Below are 20,318 nucleotides of genomic sequence, written 5' to 3'. Positions count from 1 at the left end.
ACTGGTAGCTATAGAGATTGTTGAAGACAGAAACTAGAACAGACTTTGGGGACAAAGGATGGATTAGGCCTAAGTGATACTCTATCCTTGTGGAAAATCAAGTACGGTGGTTTAATAGACAGGGCTTGAAGCTCTGAGGCTCTCCTTGCAGAGGTAATAGCCACTAAGAATGCCGTTTTCCAAGACAGATATTTTAATTCGCATGTAGCAGCCGGTTCAAAGGGGAGATGTTAATGCACGAAGCACCAAATCAAGATCCCACGGAGGTGCAGGATGAAAAACTGGTGGTCTTAACAGACTGGCACCTTTAATGAACGTTTTGCATAGTCTGCTGCTCATCAAAGGAGGATCCGTGGATTCATGGAATTTCGAGATAGCAGCTAGTTGGACTTTAATAGTTGAGACAGAAGATCCCTGATTAAACAGGGATGTTAAGAATTTCAAAACCTCTGGGACAGGAGCAGTGATAGGGTCTAAGCCCTTGAGTTGAGCCCAGATAGCAAACCTCTTCCACTTACTGAGGTACAATTTGTTAGTGGTGGGTTTGTGGGCCAAGATAAAATGTGAACAACTTCCGGGTCTAGTGTGTGCCTTCTAACTAAGGTTGGAAGTGGAGGAGCCAAGCTGTCAATTTTAGAGATTGAAGGGACTGATGCCAATGTCCCGACTGATGGATTAGCAAATCCGGGATCAGGTCCAAGGTCCACGGATCGTCCACTGCATGCTTTTTCAGGTAGGGAAACCATATCTGACGAGGCCAGTATGGGGCAATCAGAATCATTGAAGACCCCAGTTGAGAAGCTTTTGAATAACTTTTGGAAGGAGTGGAATTGGAGGAAAGGCATAAAGTAGCCCTGTTGGCCAAGGTTGTGCTAGAGCATCCATGGCTGGTACTTCCTGATGTGGAATCAAGGAGAAAAACTTCTGGCACTTGGTGTTTTGTGGCGTTGCAAATAGGTCGCAGCACGGCGTCCCCATCTCTTGAAAACCTGAGCTGCTACTTTGCCGTTTAGAGACCATTCGTGAGGAGAGAGAATTGTCCTGCTTAATTTGTCCGCCAATACATTTGATTTTCCCGGGATGTGGGTCGCTACCAAGAAGCGGTTGGTAGCTACAGCCCATTCCCACACTCTCATGGCCTCTCTGCAAAGGGGATACGATCTGGTCCCTCCTTGTTTGTTCAGATACCAAACCACCGACATGTTGTCTGTATGGATGGCGATGATGCCTTGAGGAAGAAACTTGTGTAAGGCCTGTAGGGATAGAAGAACAGCCCTCATCTCCAACACGTTGATGTGGAGAAGAGCTTCGCCCGGAAGCCAGGAGCCCTGAACTAGCCTGCCCAGACAATGCCCCCCCCACCCTATCTGGGAGGCATCTGTCGTCAGGGTAACTACTGGAGGGGGGAGAACAAAGGGTTTTCCCTGATCCAAGTTGGATGTCTGAAGCCACCAGCGAAGGTCCCTTTTGCATATTTCCGTAGTCATGATGTGATGATTGAGGGGAAGATCCTGAAAGGACCATTGAGTTGACAAGAGCCACTGAAGAATCCTCATGTGTAATCTTGCTAGAGGAACTAAAAGAACCGTGGCAGACATTGAGCCTAAAACCTGTAGGACCATCCTGGCTGGGGGTTTGGATCTCGAGACCAGAGCTTGAACTTGGCCCTGTAAGATTCGGATCCTTTCGGCAGGAAGAAAGACGCATCAATCTTGAGTCTATCTCTGCCCCTATAAATTTTATGCGTTGAGAGGGCAGCAAGACAGACTTTGACCAATTGAATGTAATCCCTAGGGAAACACCCAGGGAGATGGTGGCTTTGAGGTTGTCCATTAGTAGATGCCTGGTGGTGGCAGTCAGGAGCCAGTCGTCGAGATAGGGAAACACTTGGAATCCAAGACTTCTCAGGTGAGCCGTCACTACTGCCAAACACTTGGTGAACACCCTGGGGCTGTGGTGAGACCAAAGGGCAGAGCACAAAATTGGTAATGACTGACTCCCAGGCTGAAGCGCAGATACCTTCTGGACGCCTGATGTATCGGAATGTGATAATAGGCGTCCTTGAGTCTATGGAGCACATCCAAACATCCTTCTCCAACAACGGGAGAATGGATTGTAACGTGACCATTCGAATCTGGATTTCGTTACGGATTGGTTCAGTCTGCTGAGATCCAATATTGGTCTCAGGTCCCCTGTCTTTTTTGGCACTAAAAAGAACCTGGAGTAATTTCCTGATCCGATCTGGTCTGTAGGGACCGGTTGGATGACTCCTTTTCTAGCAGCTTTAAAGCTTCTGCGGCTGCTATTTCCCTTTGACTGGGTGGTGGGCCGGGATTCTCTTGGACGGAGGGGGTGAGTCTTTGAATGGGATGGTGTAACCTCCGGCAATGATCCGAAGCACCCATCTGTCCTGAGTGATTGACTCCCAGGCTTCTAGGTGCTTGGCAAAGCGACACCCGACTGGCTCGAGCAGCACAGCCGGGCAATCCCTCATGTCGTGTGGGAGGCTGAAGAGCCACGAAAGGACTCATGGTCTCCAGAATTGCGGGGCCCTCTGCCGCCTCTGGGACGGCGTCTCCCTGAAAAATTTCCCGCCCTCTGCCTCTGGACGGGAATCTTCCTGCTGTTGGGAGAAAACTTTGCGAGATTTTGAACCACATTTTCCCCTCCTTTGGCCTTGGGGTAAGGCCGAAAGGGAGTGGAATAACGGGCCCCTACGGCAGATAACGTTTTTCCCTCTTGCTCACAGCGGTAAGGGTGTCTTTCACCTTGGGTCCAAACAATGAGGACCCATCAAAGGGAGCGTCGAAGGAAGACTTGAAGGCCTCCATGAACTGACACAAGCGGAGCCAGGCTTGTCTCGTAGAGCCACGCCTGTGCCTGCCGCTCTCCCGCCTTCGGCCGCATAGGAAATGAGCCTCATGGACGAGTTAGAAATTGACGTAAGGATAGCCAACCGAGAGCTAACCGACTGGGCTAGCTGCTCAGGTAGGTTACCCGAGAGGAATCTGACAACTCCTTGACCAGATCCCTCTGAAGCCTTGTAAAATGTGCCAAATAGTTCAGAGACCTTAAGGTAAAGGCCGCTGAAGTCAGGGTGCGCTTCCCACCTATCCATACTCCTAGACTCCTTATTAGGAGGATGGATAGACGTTGAAGCCTCTGCCACGTCCTGTTGTGTAGCAGATGCCACCACCATGGCATCTACAGCCACGCCTTTAGTAAGGAACTCCTTCTCGGGGAGCAGATAAGAATTTATTTGGACGAGAAGGGACTGGTTCCACGGTATCTGGATGTTCCCACGCCTTGACAAACTAAATCCAGAAGCTCAAGGGCGGAGACACCCAGGAGGCGGAGGGCTGAGCCCCAAAGGCCTTGAGGAGCACTGATTCGTCAGCAGAGGGGTTTGGATATCCAGCCGCCTCGTTGTTTGAGGATCTCTAAGATGTCTGCAAATGAGACATCATCCGAGGACGACTGGGACCCCTCCGCATCATCCATATCAGTGTCCGATGTAATAGACTCGGGAGTCCACGTGCTTCCTCTTGCACGATCTCTTCCTTGGGGGTTCCTCTGAAGAGAACTCCGAAGAACCCTCAGGAGGAGGGAACCCCACTGGGGTAACCTCAGGCCTCGGGCTCCGCTGGCTACGGACAGGGGAACAGCCAAAGACCCAGTCTCCACGCCCAGGAAGGTGCTGGTAAACCGGAGAGATGGCGAAGAGGACTTGGCCAAGGCACTCCTCATGGCCCTGAAAGCCGGACCCCAGAATCCTGGGAGTGTCCGGACTCGAGCCGTGATAGCCGACGGAGTCCCGCAGCAAGCACCGAGGGGAGGCTCGGAACCAGCATAGGTCCCGAAACATCACCCCCGGGTCCAGCCGAAGTCCGCGTACTAAACTCGGACCCGAAGGCCCGGGTTGGAGTAAGGGTCGGAGCCGACCCTAGAATCTCCACCGGCTCCAACAGCACCTGCTCCGACGGAGCCGAAGCGGTCGGAGGAGGAATGGCAACGGGGTGGGCCAAGGTCATCGGCTCCGAAACCAGCTGGGTCGGAACCGAAACAAATTTTTGGAAGACTGGGGACTGGAACAGTCTTTGGAGCACCCTGTCGATATCAGAATCCGACATCCTCGAAGACCGAGAGGAAACAGAACGGGTTGAAGGCCTCTCCATCGGCCCCAAAGGGCTAGGGGACCGGCACCGAGGCGACTCGATGAGTATCGGCGCCGAGGAATACTCACAGCAGATTCCATCGGTGCCGAGGTAGACTTCGGCGCCGAGGAGGAAGTGTCTGGCGACCCTTGTCGGCTCCGAGCAGTGGAGCCGCGAAGGTGACCCGCCTCGATGCCCCAGCCATCGGCTCGAAGACAGAGGAGTCGATACTGGTGGCATCGAGGCAGACCGTTCAACCTCGGCTCCAAGTCTTTGGAGCCGAAGGAGAGGCCTGCCTAAGTTTCTTGGCAGTCGGGTCCGACGGACTGGTCGGAACCGAAGCCCTTTCTTTTGGTTGAGCAGGAGAGGATGCCAAGGCATCTTCAAAGGAGGGTTTAACTAACCCTTTAAAATCAATTTATTTTTCCTCTCCTGGAGGACCCTTGAGGAAAAAGCGTGACATACACTGCATGACTCCTGCAAGTGCTTTGCCCCGAGACAATATACACAGAGCGAATGATCGTCTGTGATAGACATTTTAAACCCACATTTCGAACATTTTTTAAAGCCCGAAGGCCTAGGGGTTTGAGACATGTTGATACACAAATCTAGTCACTCTGACAGGAAAGTACACTAAATTTCTACTGCTGATAAATTAAAGCTTACAGTAATAATTAATGCCAACTCTTCCTGTAAAAAGAACAGGTAACTCTAACCAATTTGTATAATTACTAGAGACCCTGTAAGTATAAAGGTTAACAGTCCGGGAAGGCCCTGGATGGAGGGGGGGCCGAAAACAAACTGAACCCAATCACACACAACAATTCAAAATCCAAATCGTACACAAAGTTAGCGATAGCCGTTAAAACAGCTTTTGTGAGCAAAACAGCAAAAAACTGACAGAAAAGTTAGTTTAATAAACTACTTAGCCCAGCCAGCTCGAGACCACGTCTTCGCAGGGAAGCGGCAAACGAGATCTGGGGGACTGGTAGTGGTGCATCCTGGGATATAGTAAGCTCAGCCAATAAGAGACTTCGCTCTTTGGCATAAGCGTGCCGAGTCGGAGCCGAGGGATCGGCTCCGAACCCATCATTCAGAATGTAGGCGAGATAGGATCACATAACATCTTACCGGTTATTCCAAAACTATGTTGACGGTGCTTAGCAAAACAATTTTATGCTCACCTAGAAAACTGTATATATATATATAAAATATATCGGTCAAGCCCATAACAAAACTAAACAAAATGACAGGGAAAGAGCAAACCATCCTGGTGGTTAATATGCCCTTTTATTGTAATGAATATTGGAATACATAAAAAAAACTGAAGATCCACAAATCAAGGTCAACATCAAAAAAGCTTACCATGAACTTTCAATTGCATAGCAAGCAAAGTATAATTACAAAATCCTTCTTGAATCCGAAGGAATGAAAAAAAAAAAAAAAAAAAAATGCTCTGAGCTTAATTACATTAAGCTTTAAAATAAAAGAAAATTTTGACCAAAATTAAGAAAAGTAATTCCCAGAATGACAGAGCTCTCATCGTTGAAACACAGGGGCTGAATGAAATACAAAGCCACGTTTGAAGTTAAAACAGCGATCCAAACCAAAGAATCACAAGGCTTTATGTAGTTTTGTTCTAAACCTCAGAAGCGCAATGCACGGAGCTGTGAATTTTACCTATACCAAGGCTGAAGATATACCTAACCTATTGGCCGATAAATTCAGCTCAAACATTACTCCCTCTATCCTCAGTTTATCCTACAAGATACAACTGTAACAGACATGCCTCCAGCTATCACACAAGACCAAGTCCTGAAAGTGTTATCAACAGTAAAACATACTACATGGACAGATTCATACAGTATCCTAGGTGCATCCTAAACAGAATGAAGCACAATTTAGCTACCACCCTCCCTAACACTGTTGAACCTCAGCCTCCATACAGATTTTGTACCAAGCGAATGAACTACAGTCATTCCCTTGCGTAAGAGGACCTTCCACAAACCCACGCAATTACAGACCCACAAGTCTGGCCAGCCTCGTATGCAAATCCATAGAAAGACTTAATCTGAACTAATCAATATGGACACAGCAAACCTCCAAACACTGGACGCGTTTCACTTTGGATTCGTCAAGGGCAAGTCATGCTTACTAAACCTGGCGGACTTCCTTGAAAAGGCCACCAAAGCAACAGATGAAGGAAAAATGGGCATATGTTGACCTAGCAAAGCTTTTGGCAAAATTCCACATGCAAGTATAGTATACTAAAAGCTAAATAAGCTGGGAATAAACCTCTACAATTACCCAATGGATTGCTAACTAGCTCAAAGATATGAAATCAAAACAGGGGAAGGAATCTCCACAGAAAGACCAGTCATCAGTGGAATCCAGTCAGGGTTGGGTGCTTGGACCTCGCTTTTGGCATCTACTTCAGTTAAATACTAGGCTAATGACAACCAGACCCTTTATGAGCCAAGCAGTGCAATCCAATCCAATTTTACTCCTATGTATCATGGGCATTTATTACGATGGGTATGTTATAACATTTCTAGAGATTGGGGGGGGGGTGATAAAGGCAGACAGTAATGTCCAAACCATCAGAGAGATACGGGGACCCAAAAGAAGGTGAATTTCCTATTTCCCATCCATTGGTCTAGGTTACACTTAAACATGGTTAGGGGTGGACTCTGCTTCACACGGATGGCGATACTCAGACAAATCTCAACAGCATGTCTTATTTTACAAGCAAAACTCAAATCTTAGATCTAGTGGTTATGACGCGATTCGTTTTATGGATGTGCAAAAGGTCCATCAAAGCTGAACCAAAAGATGCCTTATATGCTAGGCTTAGATCGCCTCTCAGAAACCTGTAGGAGACTGAGTACAGAGAATGTCAATACGGATTCTCCTGGTAAGGAACCTTTGTGGGCATTCCAATTGTTACACATGTTTGGTCACGCAAATGCCGAAGGGGGCATTATACTCAATGATGGGTCTGATAAGGAAAAATCAAGTGGCACTATGACTTCCCTGGACCTGGATGCCAAACCCTTACAAGTGGGCAAAAGTCACAGTGGCATTGCCACTCTCAGTTAAAATCGCACTTTAAACCAGTACCTTACCTACTCTAGCTCACTGTTTCAGTTCTTTGTTGAGCTCCTTACCTTGTGGGGTTGATTCAGCCCACTCTGTTCACGCCCCACCCTGCCCCCTTTTCCCACTCGCCCTGCCTATACCCAAATTTATTTATAACAACCACAATCACCCGGACTTACCCAACACCTCCCACCAACCTATCACATCATCCTCCAACCATCCCCACCCCTTCCTTTTACCACTTGCTCATTAATTTGTTCTGTGATGCTCTGCCACATCACATTATCCTTTCTCCCTCTAATAACTCCCAAACCAGATAACTTAAGTCCACATATACTACCACCACCCACTTTAACTCTCATCATGCTTGCACCTCCGATTTTCTTAGCAGTTCTCCTCTCCCCAGGCTACCATCTAACTTCCTACCACTCCACCATCACTAAACCACAATCACCTAAACTCCCCCACGCTAACGTTTTCTAACACTCACCACCATAATCACATACACATTTCACCTACCGTCTTCAACCACACCCCCCTTGAGCTCACAAAGCTTGCCTACAAAGAAACTAATTATAAAAAACTACCCAGTTTACTCACAAAATGATCGCCAATTACCTACACACACTGACCACTGCTACTAACCAACGTGCACTCAGTGGTGACATCCAAACAAACCCAGGCCCCTCCACTACTATACCCACTGCTACAAACATACATGGAGCCAACATCCCCTGCAAGCAAAAACCCTCTGACCTCTTAATACTCAGTATAAATATCAGCAGAATCATTAATAAAACTGAAAAGCTACATGCCTCTTTATCCTTCTACAACCCTGACATTGTACTCCTAACCCAGACCTGGCTCAAACCCCACATCAAAGATACCACCACAGCCCCTCATGGCTACAACATCCTTAGATGTGATCAAATAAAAAAGGTGGGGGGCACTGCCATACTTTACAGGCACAACCTTACTCTCCAATAAATATGTAAAAGATATCCCCCGCTTTCAGCTATGCAGAAACCCTGTTGACAGATATAAAATTAAACCAGCAGAAACAACTCAACATTACAGGTGTCTACTTGCCACCAGGTGACAATATTGCCACCCTTGTGTCCATTTTACATTGAACTTCCACCGCCCTCCCTCAGGAGACACTTATTCTGGGGGACTTCAACTCTGATTCAGCCTCTATCACAGCATCTCCCCCAAAGTACCACTTAAACCTATTTAACTTCACACAGCTTATCCAATCCTCCACCCGTATAGACAAATCCACCTAAAAGGAATCCATATTAGACTGGATCCTAACCAACAAGCCTTCATCTGCCAATTTATCGGGTAGGTTACCAGACTCCCTCAGTAATCACCTACCAACATGCATACTTAGCACACAAAACATATAAACCCCCCCATCCTACTTTCTATCCATAGTTCCAAAAATTTCCTACCAGACCAATTCATCAACACCTTAAAAAAATAAAATTGGCCACCTCAAAAAACTCTACCATTAGATGAAGCCATGGAGTACTTTAATACTACCTTCTTAGGTATCCTTAATCATATAGCCCCGCAATGTATATTTCATACTAAAACCAACCCAGCCCCCTGAATCCCAAAGGACACAAGATCCCTACTCAAACAATGAGACATAGCATGGGCAACCTGGCGTACCAACAAAAGAAGTACAATATCGACAATACTACTTGGAGCTCAGAAACAAAAGCAAAAAAAAAAACAACAAATACATAATGACAAAAAAAGTTATTATATCCAGCTACCAAAAAAAAAAAACTCACAACTATCCACAAACAGTCTGGTCTGCAATCAACCGCATTCTCCAACCAAGCAAAATCACCTCCCCAATCCCTAACATTGAAGGTGATAATGATATTGCCACCTAGTTTAATGACTATTTCACCTCCTCCATCCAAAAGTTATGCAACACTTTCCCCACTACTACTAGTAATACCACTACTACAAATACATCACCATAAGACCAACTCCCAATTCTCTCTTAAACCAGTTTCAACTGACCTAATTCATAAAACACCTTGCCAAATTAAAACCCACCACACTCTGCTGATAAACTCCCCGCCGATTACCTCAGGACTGCCGCCTCTGCCATCGCCTACCATATTTGCATACTCATCAATAGGATTCACAACTGAACACACGGTCCCCTCTCTCTGGAAAAATTCTTACATAGTCTCCCTACACAAAGGTGGTTCCTCGACAAAACTTAGTAATTAAATCGCTCCAAAGCTATACGATCTCCCCTATCAAAAATCTTAGAAAAATGTGTACATAACCAACTACTGAATCATCATCTTCAATATAACCTGCTAGGAAATTCCCAACATGGATTACGGCCAAACCATAGTGCCAACTCTGCCCTTATATCCTTTACTGACCATGTCAATGAACAAAGAAATCTCAGTAACTTAGTATCTGCTGTCTTACTAGACCTGTCAAAGGCACTTGACACTGTATCCCACTGCAAGTTACTACTGACTCTCTCAGATCAATCTGGATAACTCCTCTCTAACAGCTTGTTGCCAGAGGGACAGATAATTTTTAAACCACAGTAAATGGCATAACTCTCTCTCCCCTCTCCTCCCAGTCGGACAAGGTGTTCCGCAAGGATCCATTCTTGGTCCCTTACTAATTTTCCATCTTTACCAATAACCTCCCCTTGGCTAGCCAACAAACTAATACAGTACAGTCTAGGAACAAGGAAAATACCACAGATTTTTAGTGTATAAATACTTGAAATCGCCGCTTTCGTCCAACAAGACATCATCAGAAATAAAACAAACTGAAACACTCCTATTATACCAAAGTCAATTAAACAATTCATCTCATTAATTAAATAAGTACCATTGTTAAAATGCACCTGAATTAATTTATAAAAACATCCATTAAACCATATACATGCTTAAAAAATGCACTGTTGTAGAAATAAATGTCAGCTGAAAGAAATATATATGTGGGGGGATAACCACTAAAAATTATTAACCAATATTCTCCTTTTCAACATATATTCTACGATTCTTTAAAAAAAACATTTAATATTTATTGCATCGTTTAAACCAGGTTTTTGATCTGCCCTTAGGCGGATATGCCATTTAGTTTCTCTGTGTTCTAGAAAATTTTTGAAATCACCACCTCTTAAAATCAGTCCTACCCTTTTCTAAAACTGTAAATAAAAACTTACTAAAGCCACAACACTCCTGACTCTGCTTGTATAAAGCATTTATGTGGTTACTCCTTTATGCTGTATACATGTTCCCTGATTCTAGTCTTTAGATGTCTTGTGGTCATGCTGACAAAAATATTGGCATTTGCTGCATATAGCCACACAGACCACTCCTTGTGTCCTACAGTTAAACATGCCTGGCACCCCAATATTATAAGCCAAGTGTGGAAACTCTACATATGGCCCTTCTGAACTATATCTGCACATATTACAACTAGGGCATTTGTACATGCCATTTGGTTTACTACTAAAAGGAACTTCCGAAGATCTCATGTCTCTGCCTTTTTCTAACAACGTCTTCAGACTGCAATCTTTTCTATATACAAACCTGGGTTTCTCCCCAACAGCTTTTATTAGTTCTGGATTACCTTGAAATGATTTTTCAGTTTTTCTCTATGATGCTGCGAATATTATTATTTTCTACTGTCATTTGCATATCAAAGCTTAATTGCACCCGTTCAAGATTATTATTGGCCATCTGGTAATCAGAACACCTTGTCTTAACTAAAATGGGTGGATATAAACTATCCTTCTCCCAAAACTTCTTGGCTTCATCTCTCAAAAAACCTTTTATCATACCCTCTGTGAATAAACAGATTTGTGATAAACTCAAATTCTCTTTCCAGTAGGTGGTGGTCCTCGTTGGTCATCCTACTGGCTCTGATAAACGGTCCTTTAGGAATATTGTTTTTGATGAATTTTGGGTGTTGGCTCGAAAAATGTAAACTATTCCTAAATGTTCCTTTCCTAAATATTCTACTTGTAAATTTCTTATTGATGTCATCCCATTCTAGACTGATGTCCAAATAATTTACACATCCGTCTGTATCACCTTCGACAAATTTTTAAAAAATCAGATGCTTCATTTAGTTCACAAACAATTCTACAGTAGTAACATTTCCTTCTATAATAAAAACGAAATCTGTAAAACTTTTGCAATACAAAATGTTGTATTTCAAACAGAATGATTTTAACACAGCATGTTCCCACCGTCTCATGACAATGTTAACAAAAGAGGGGGTGACGGGAGTACCCATCGCCACCCTTCTTGTTTATAATATCGACAATGACAACACAGAAATAAGGGAGGTTGGCTTCAGATTCATCAACGGACAACGACTGAATGAAAGCAGGTTAGACAATGACATTTTAAATTTTGTCTAGTTTTCAATTTAAAGAGGAACATATTCAGCTTTTAAGACTTGGTTTGAATGTTGTACCTGCTAGAAGGGCAGAAATTACGGATATAATCTTTCCCTTGAAAAAATATACTAAAAAACTGAACTTTAGCTACATTTTGAAAAATGTTACATGTTGTGATTCTCTGTTTGTAAAACCTTCTTGTTATAATCCTGCGCTATTACATACTCTGAAAGTGAAGTTTCACATGAAAATGAAATGAGGGAATTATTATATGGCAATACTAACATAGGATGGGGATATCATGACAATTTAGACATCAGGATGAGGGCAGCTATGAAAGAATTATCTAATAATAAGAGTTTAGAATAATGAAAAGTGACAAAGGGGGAATGTTGGTGGTCATGGATCAATGTAATTACATTAAGAAAATGGAAAGTATGTTAGACAAAAAACTTTTTTCCCTCTCCTACCACCACCCACCAACACTACAACCTGCGAGAGGTGCACTTATATAGCCAAACTGGAAGCAAAGTTCTCTCCAGCCAAGATTGTGCTAGACAGACAGTCAAGAGGAGAAGGTTAACACCTGCACTACACCTCAAGCAACTCATAGCCCTTCAAAACTCACACCATCAACACTAAACCCGCATATGCGGAGGCCTTTAACATTAACTTGCCCAAGCAGCAAGGACTTCCGAAGGTGAAAAGCAAACAAACACCAGTCACAACCAAAGTGACACATAGCTCACAACACCTGTGTGCCACCCAACAACAGCCCCTAAGGCAAGACAATGTACCTAACACTTTAGTCATCGGTGTCTATAGTCAGGCACACTGATGTCCCACTCACCAGGCTTAACAAAGAGAAAATTACAGTTGCTGCCTGCACTCAAGAAACTCCACAAGTACAAATACGACTCTGTCATTGTCCATGTTGGAGTGAATTACTTGAGATGTGCCTCCCTGGACTACATGAAGAGGACATGGAAGAGCTCTCGGATCATGTGGCCCAGGCAGGTATGACCCTAGCTCCAAGTAGCATTCTGCCTTCGCCCAGAATGATACCACAGTACAAGGACAAAATGATTGACTTCAACAATTGGCTAAGCTTCTGGTGTCAAAGGGGATCCAGTATCCATCTGCCTAGGAAGACATGATCAACAAACCACGATGCTTTGCCAGAGATGGTCTGCACCTGTCACCCCTGGGATTCAGGTTACTGGCTAAAGCTCTTGCCACCCCTAGTGTGCCTTTTTTAGGCAAGGTTCAAAGGACAAATCCACAACCGTAACAGATACAAGCATGCAAAATCTGAAGGTAATGCTAGAAGTCTAAACCTCAAAATGCACTCTTTCAAGGCACTCCTAAAAATGGAGAAAATCGATATCTGTGCAGTAACTGAGACCTGGTTTAAAGCTTCAGAGAGCACCCCTGCAGTACCAGGCTACAACTCTCACTGCACTTTTCGGCCACCAAACCAAGACAGAAACACTAAAGGTGGAGGAGTGTCCATATTCACACCTCCAGGCTAGTTGACCAACACAATGCATCTGAAATTCTCCAGATGCAACTAACAATAGGCAAGTATGCAATCCAAATTGTAGCTTGCTACAGATCCCCCACCATGCCCAATGATTCTCACTACACCTTTCTAAACATACTGGAACATACTGGAAAATATTAAGATACAACCAAACACCCTAACACTGGGTGATATCAACTACCCTGCAATTAAGTGGGAAAACTACTCTGATACCAACATCTTTTCCCAATGGTTCTTGGAATTCATAAATTCCAATGCCCTGGATCAACTAATCCATTGTCCCACCAGAGGTTTCAATATCCTAGACCTGGTCATTACCAACATCGGAGATAGATGCTCCACACCAGTGGTCACCCCCTCATTGGTCAGGTCTGGCCATAAGCAAATCACCCTTGACATCCACATCCCACCCCACCCCCCAGTATGGAAACCTCCGTATAAAACTTCTCCAAAGCCAACTTCATGCTACTCAAGTCAGAAGTGGCAAACTACATTGCACCCATGCAGATGGGGTCAGAAAGTTCGACTGCTGAAACCTACACTAAGGCACTGTACGACCACATCCACTCGTGCATGAATCGTGCCATCCCAAATAGAACCAAGATGCACTCCTCCAAAAAAAAGGAAGTCAATCTGGTGGTCTCCTGCCATAAACAAACTATACAACAGAAGGAAGAAACTTTTGCAGGAGAGAGGAAAATCCCAGGATGCAAAAAAATCCCTTACCAGCCTCAGTAAGAAGATGAGATCCCTCATAAAATCCTCAAAAGCTAGTTACAAAAATAAAATTTCCAAAGACAGCCACAAGGCATTCTAGAGTTATGTCAAGAATCTAAATGGCAATGGTTAGATCTGCTCTGAGCTACAACAGAATGGCATTAAATATATTGATCCCAAGGCTATTGCCAGTATCTTGGCAGATCGATTTAGTGTCACCTTCAACTCCCTCTCAACCCCTAAGGGGCCCATCTCAATACCAAAAATATTGCCAAATTCCATTAATCACAGCCACACAAGTAGAAACTGCACTACCCAAAGCCAAGAATACAGCATCCATGGGACCAGATGACATCCTGGGCTGTATACTACATGAACTACAAAATGAACTGGCACCTCACCCAAGTGTCATGTTTAATCATAGCTTCACCTCAGGCTTCGTGCCCATTGAGTGGCGCACAGCTACAGTTATCCCCACTCCACAAGGGGGGATCCACCATGGATCCCAGGAACTACCTTTCCATCAGTCTGACGAGCCTGATCTGCAAGGGCATGGAACTTATAAACAAAGACATTGGCAACCTTCAAACACTGGACCCCACCCAGTTTGGGTTTGTGAAGGGCCAATCTTGTCTCCTGAACCTGACTGACTTCTTCGAATCGGTCTCCAGAGCTGTGGACGAGGGTTAGGCGGTTCACACTCTGGAATCATAATCATAGATAAATTTACTAAGCTGGGCTTAAATCCCTACGTCACTCGATGGATTGCCAACTGGCTTACTGAAAGAACCCAGACTGTAAAAGTAGCCAACTCCAAATCCAGCTCCAGACAAGTGGAGTACCTCAGGGTTCAGTCCTGGGACCACTCTTCTTTGGCATCTACTTCTCTGAAGTACAGGCCAACACAAAGGGACTTGTACTCATCCCTCATTAGACCAATTATAGAGTAAAACGCCCCGTTTGGTATGTACCTCACAAGACATCTGCAACAGCTGGAAAGGCCGCAGAAATACCTCATTAAAAGAATCACAGGCCTAAAGCAGATGCTGACCATCTAAAAAAACTCCAGCTATACTCTGTGGCATATCGTCTACTCAGAGGCAATCTCTGCTTAACATACAAAGCCATGCCAAACCCAGAGCTGTTGGACATGTTACACTTAAAAAAATCCCAATCTCTCACAGCCGCACGCTCCAGGGATCTAAACCTGGTCATCACAATGAACAAAACATGCTGGAGGGATAGGTTCCTGACCCAGAGACTCCCCATACATGTCAAGCAGAGCGCCTCCTTGGCCCTCTTCAAAAGGAACCTTGATGATGGGATGGGAGATAGGAAATTCACCGGGGGGATCATGTCAGTCACCATTCCCAAAACACATAAAAGTTTAAATGACCCCCCCATTCAGACCTACCTTTTCAGCACCCAATTATGTCACAGAGGGTATTTCCCTAATGGTAGATCTGCTTAATCCTTTAGTCAAAAAATTGGATTCCTACCTAAAAGATTTCTGGGACTTTTTGAACAGTATGAGAATTTTCTGTGAAACTGGCAACTTAAATCCTAAGGTACATGTTATGTTTACATTAGATGCGGTTTCTTTATACATGTCCATCCCACTTGATACTGGTGTCGAGCTTGTCCAAGCATATTTGAATACAGGCACCAACATATCCAGTTCCAAAATTAATTTTTATTGCAAACTGCTTAATGTACTTTTAGACAACCATTATTTTTTGTTCAACGGACAATATTATAAACAAATAAGATGGGTGGCGATGGGTACTCCTGTCACCCCCCCTTTTGCTAACATTGTCATGGGATGGTGGGAACATGCTGTGTTAAAATTATTCTGTTTGAAATACATTTTGTGTAACAAAAGGTTTATAGATGATTTAGTTTTTATTATAGAAGAAAATGTTACTACTGTAGAATTGTTTGTTAGTGAACTAAATGAAGCATCTGATTTTTTTTTAAATTTGTCAAAGGTGATACAGGCGGATGTGTAAATTATTTGGACGTCAGTCTAGAATGGGAGGACATCAATAAGAAATTTACAAGTAGAATATTTAGGAAAGGAACATTTAGGAATAGTTATTTACATTTTTCGAGACAACACCAAAAATGCATCAAAAACAATCTATTGAAAGGATAGTATCAGAGCCAGTAGAATGACTAGCGAGGACCACCTACTGGAAAGAGAATTTGAGTTTATCACAAATCTGTTTATTCACAGAGGGTATGATGAAGGTTTTTTTGAGAGATGAAGACAAGAAAGTTTGAGAGAAGAGGGATAGTTTATATCCATCCATTTTAGTCAAGACAAGGAGTTCTGATTACCAGATGGACAATAATAAAAAGCTTGAACAGGTGCAATTAAGCCTTGATATGCAAATGACAGTAGATAATAATATTCGCATAATCATAAAAACAAAAAAAAATTGGAAATTCATTGAAGGTAATCAAGAACTAATAAAAGATAAAATAAAAAATTAATCTGAAGGCGTTGTTAGAAAAAGGCAGAGACATGAGAACTACGGAAGTTCCTTTTAGTAGTAAACCAAATAACAACATGTACAAATGTCCGAGTTGTAATAGGTGCAGATATATTTCAGAAGGACCATACACAGAGTTTCCACACTTGGCTCATACTAATTGGGGTGCCAGGCATGTTTAACTGTAGGACGCAAGGAGTGGTCTATGTGGCTATATGCAACAAATGCCAATATTTTTATGTCGGCATGACCACAAGACATCTAAAGACTAGAATCAGGGAACATGTATACAGCACAAAAAAGAGTGACCACAGAAATGCTTTATACAAGCACAGTCAGGAGTGTTGTGGCTTTAGTAAGTTTTTATTTACAGTTTTAGAAAAGGGTAGGACTGATTTAAGAGGTGGTGATTTAAAAAAAAATGTTCTAGAACAGAGAGAAACTAAATGGCAAATCCGCATAAGGGCAGATCAAAAACCTGGTTTAAACGATGCAATAAATATTAAATGTTTTTTAAATAATCGTAGAATATATGTTAAAAAGAAGGGGGCATAGGTTAGTATTTTTTGTGGGTATCCCCCCCCACACACATTTCTTTTAGCTAACATTAATTTCTACAAGAATGCATTTTTAAGCATACATGTGCTTTAATGGATATTTTTATAAATGAAATCAGGTGAATGTTAACAATAGTAATTAATTAATAGGTTCATAGGTAGTTACTAGCCTATCTGCCCAAGGGCCTACGTAAGCATAGCCAACAAGGTTCCCAGCCTTACATTACCCAAGAAAGTTATTTTCCTGTGCGACTTTCGAGCAGAGACCCAGAAGTGATCACCGGGGTGTATTTCCCATTTCTCATTCACTCAAGATTTTTCTTGAAGAGTGCTAATGAAGAACTTTGCTTGACATAGATGGGTGGTCTATTCCAGAGTATGGGAAGTCTCTGGGACAGGAATCTATCCCTCCAGCAGGTCTTGTTTATTGTGGTGACATGGTTTAGGTCCTTAGAGCGTGTAGCTCGGAGGGATTGGGATTTTAGGTGTAGCATGTCAACAGCTCTGGGTTTGACAAAGCTTTATATGTTAGGCAGAGATCACCTCGGAGTAGGCGATATGCTACGGAGTAAAGCTGGATTTTTTTTTTTGAGACAGTCGGTGTAGGGCATTTGTTTGAGGCCAGTAATCCTCTTTGTGAGGTACTTCTGTGGCCTTTCCAGCTGCTGCAGAGGTCTTGTGAGGTACATTCCAAAAGGGGCGTTGTACTTTATAATGGGTCTAATGAGTGTCGAGTAGAGGGGGAACAATTACCTCTTTTTTCCTGGATGAGAACCCTTTTATGATGAGGCCTGCCACATAGAAGGACTTCCTTACTACTGTGGCGATATGACTATCATAGGAGAGACTACTGTCCACCTGGGTCCCAAGGTCTCATCACACATTCGGTGGCAAGTAGATTGCTGCCTATGTGGTAGTTCATGGGTACAAAGTTTTTACCAAAGGGGATGACACTGCACTTTTTGGCATTGAGCTTGAGGCCATGGCTCTGACACCAGGCATCCATCTCAGCGTGGCCCTTCTGCTGGATGTCCACATAATTTGGGGACTTGACTATGGCTCCTACTTTGCAGTCATCTGCGAACTTAGTTAACCAGAGGCCTTCTGTGTTAAGCCTGTACTTCAGAGAAGTAGATACGAAACAGGAGAGGTCCCAGGACTGAACCATGTGGTACTCCACTTGTCACTGGTTTGAGGTCAGATTTGAAGTTTGCAACTTTTACAGTGTGGGTTCTGCCAGTGAGCCAGTTGGCAACCCATCTTGTGACGTAGGGATTTATACCTAGTTTAAGGAGTTTAGCTATAATTCCAGAATGGGGGATGGTGTCAAAAGCCTTGGCGAGGTCAAGCTAAGCTGTGTGAACCACCTTACCCTCATCTACAGCTTTGGTGACTGCCTCAAGAGAAGTCGATCAGGTTCAGGAGGCATGATCTGCCTTTCACAAACCCGAAAAGGGTGGGATCCAGAGTTTGGAGGTTACCAATGTCTTTGTTCGAGTTCCATGATGATATGTTCCATGGCCTTGCAGACCAGGCTCATCAGGCTAATAGGGCGATAGTTCCCGGGATCAGTGGTGGCTCCCCCTCTGGAGTGGGATAACTGTTGCTGTGCACCATTCACTGGGCACAAAGCCTGATGCGAGGCTATTATTGAACATGGTGCTTAGGTGGGGAGCCAGCTCGTTCTGAAGTTCGTGTAAAACGTAGCCTGGGATGTTGTCCGGTCCCATGGATGCTGTGTTTTTGGTTTTAGTGAGTGCAGCTTTTACCTGCGTAGTGATTACAGGGACTCTGCATTCTTCCTGTATAGATATAGGCCCTTTAGGGGGTGAGGGGGTAAAGTTAGTACTCAACCTATTTGCCAGGATGCTGGCAATATCAGTTGGTTCTGTAATTTTCGTGCCGTTGTGCTGTAACTCAGAGCAGATCTGGGTGTTGCCACTGAGATTCTTGACACGGCTATAGAATGCTTTCTGGGTGTCCTTAGAATTAGTGGCGATTTTGTTTTCATAGCTAGCTTTGGAGGATCTTATAAGGGATCTCAGCTTCTTACGGAGGCTGACCTCCACCCATGGGATTTTACTCTTTTGCAACAGTTACTTCCTTCTGTTGTACAATTTGTTTATGGAAGGGGACCACGAGATTGGCTTCCTTTTTTTTTTTGGAGGATAGCGTGTTGGTTCTCTTTGGGATAGCACGATCCATGCACTCGTGTAAGTGCGTATAGAGTGCATTTGTGTAGGATTCAGCAGTTGTAACTGTATTGTCTATCTGCATGGGTGTTATGAAGTTCACCACTTCTGTCTTAAGAAGCATGAAGTTGGCTTTGGAGAAATGTTTTTACCATGGTTTCCTTAATGGGGGGTGGAGGCAGGATGTGGATATCAAGGGTGATTAGCTTATGGTCGGATCGGACCAACGAGGAGTTGACTTCAGGTGCTGAACACCGGTCACTCATGTTGGTAATGACTAGGTCTAGGATATTGTTGCCCCTGGTGGGGGTGTGGATAAGTTGATAGAGGGCATTTGAGTTTATGAATTCCAGAAAAGTGTTGAGCTAAGGAGTTGGTACACTAGTAGTTTTCCCAGTTAATGGTGGGGTAGTTGAAGTCGCCCATTATTAGGGTGTTTGGTTGAACCCTAATAAATATTTTTTCAGTACACCATGAAAAGAGGATTGGGAATGTTAGGGCCATGGTGGGGGATCTGTAGCAAGCTACAATTTGGATTGCAGTTTTGCCAAGAGTTAGTTGCACTTTGATAACCTCGGATGCATTATGCTGAGCAACTAGCCTGGAGATGTGGATATCCTTAATGAATATGGACACACCCCCACCTTTGGTGTTTCGGTCCAGGTTAGAAGGCCGAAAAGTCTGGTATGAGTTATAGCTTGGTAGTGCAGGGGTGCTCTCTGGAGCCTTGAACCAGGTCTCAGTCATTGCACAGATATCAACGTTCTCCATTTTAAGGAGGAGTGCCTCGAGTGAGTGCATTTTGAGATTTAGACTTCTAGCACCGAGTAGCATTACCCTTAGTTTTTGCTTGCCTGTTCCTGTTACAGTGGTGAATTTGTCATTTGAACCTTGCCTAAAAAAGGCACTATAGGGGCGGCAAGAGCCTTAGCCAGTATCCGGAATCCCAGGGGCGACAGGTGCAGGCCATCTCTGGCAAAGCATCGTGGTCTGTCGACCATATCATCCCAAGCAGACAGATACTGGATCCCTTAGAATGACACCAGAAGCTTAGCCAATTGTTGAAGTCAATCATTTTGTTCTTGTACTGCGGTGTCATTATGGGCGATGGCAGAATGCTACTCACGGCCAAGGTCATACCTGCCTGGGCTACAAG

Source organism: Protopterus annectens, chromosome 6.part0 (genome assembly GCF_019279795.1).
Source record: "Protopterus annectens isolate FY-2018-M chromosome 6.part0, PAN1.0, whole genome shotgun sequence".
NCBI classification, from domain to species: domain Eukaryota; kingdom Metazoa; phylum Chordata; order Ceratodontiformes; family Protopteridae; genus Protopterus; species Protopterus annectens.
Note: the sequence above shows the minus strand (reverse complement) of the source record.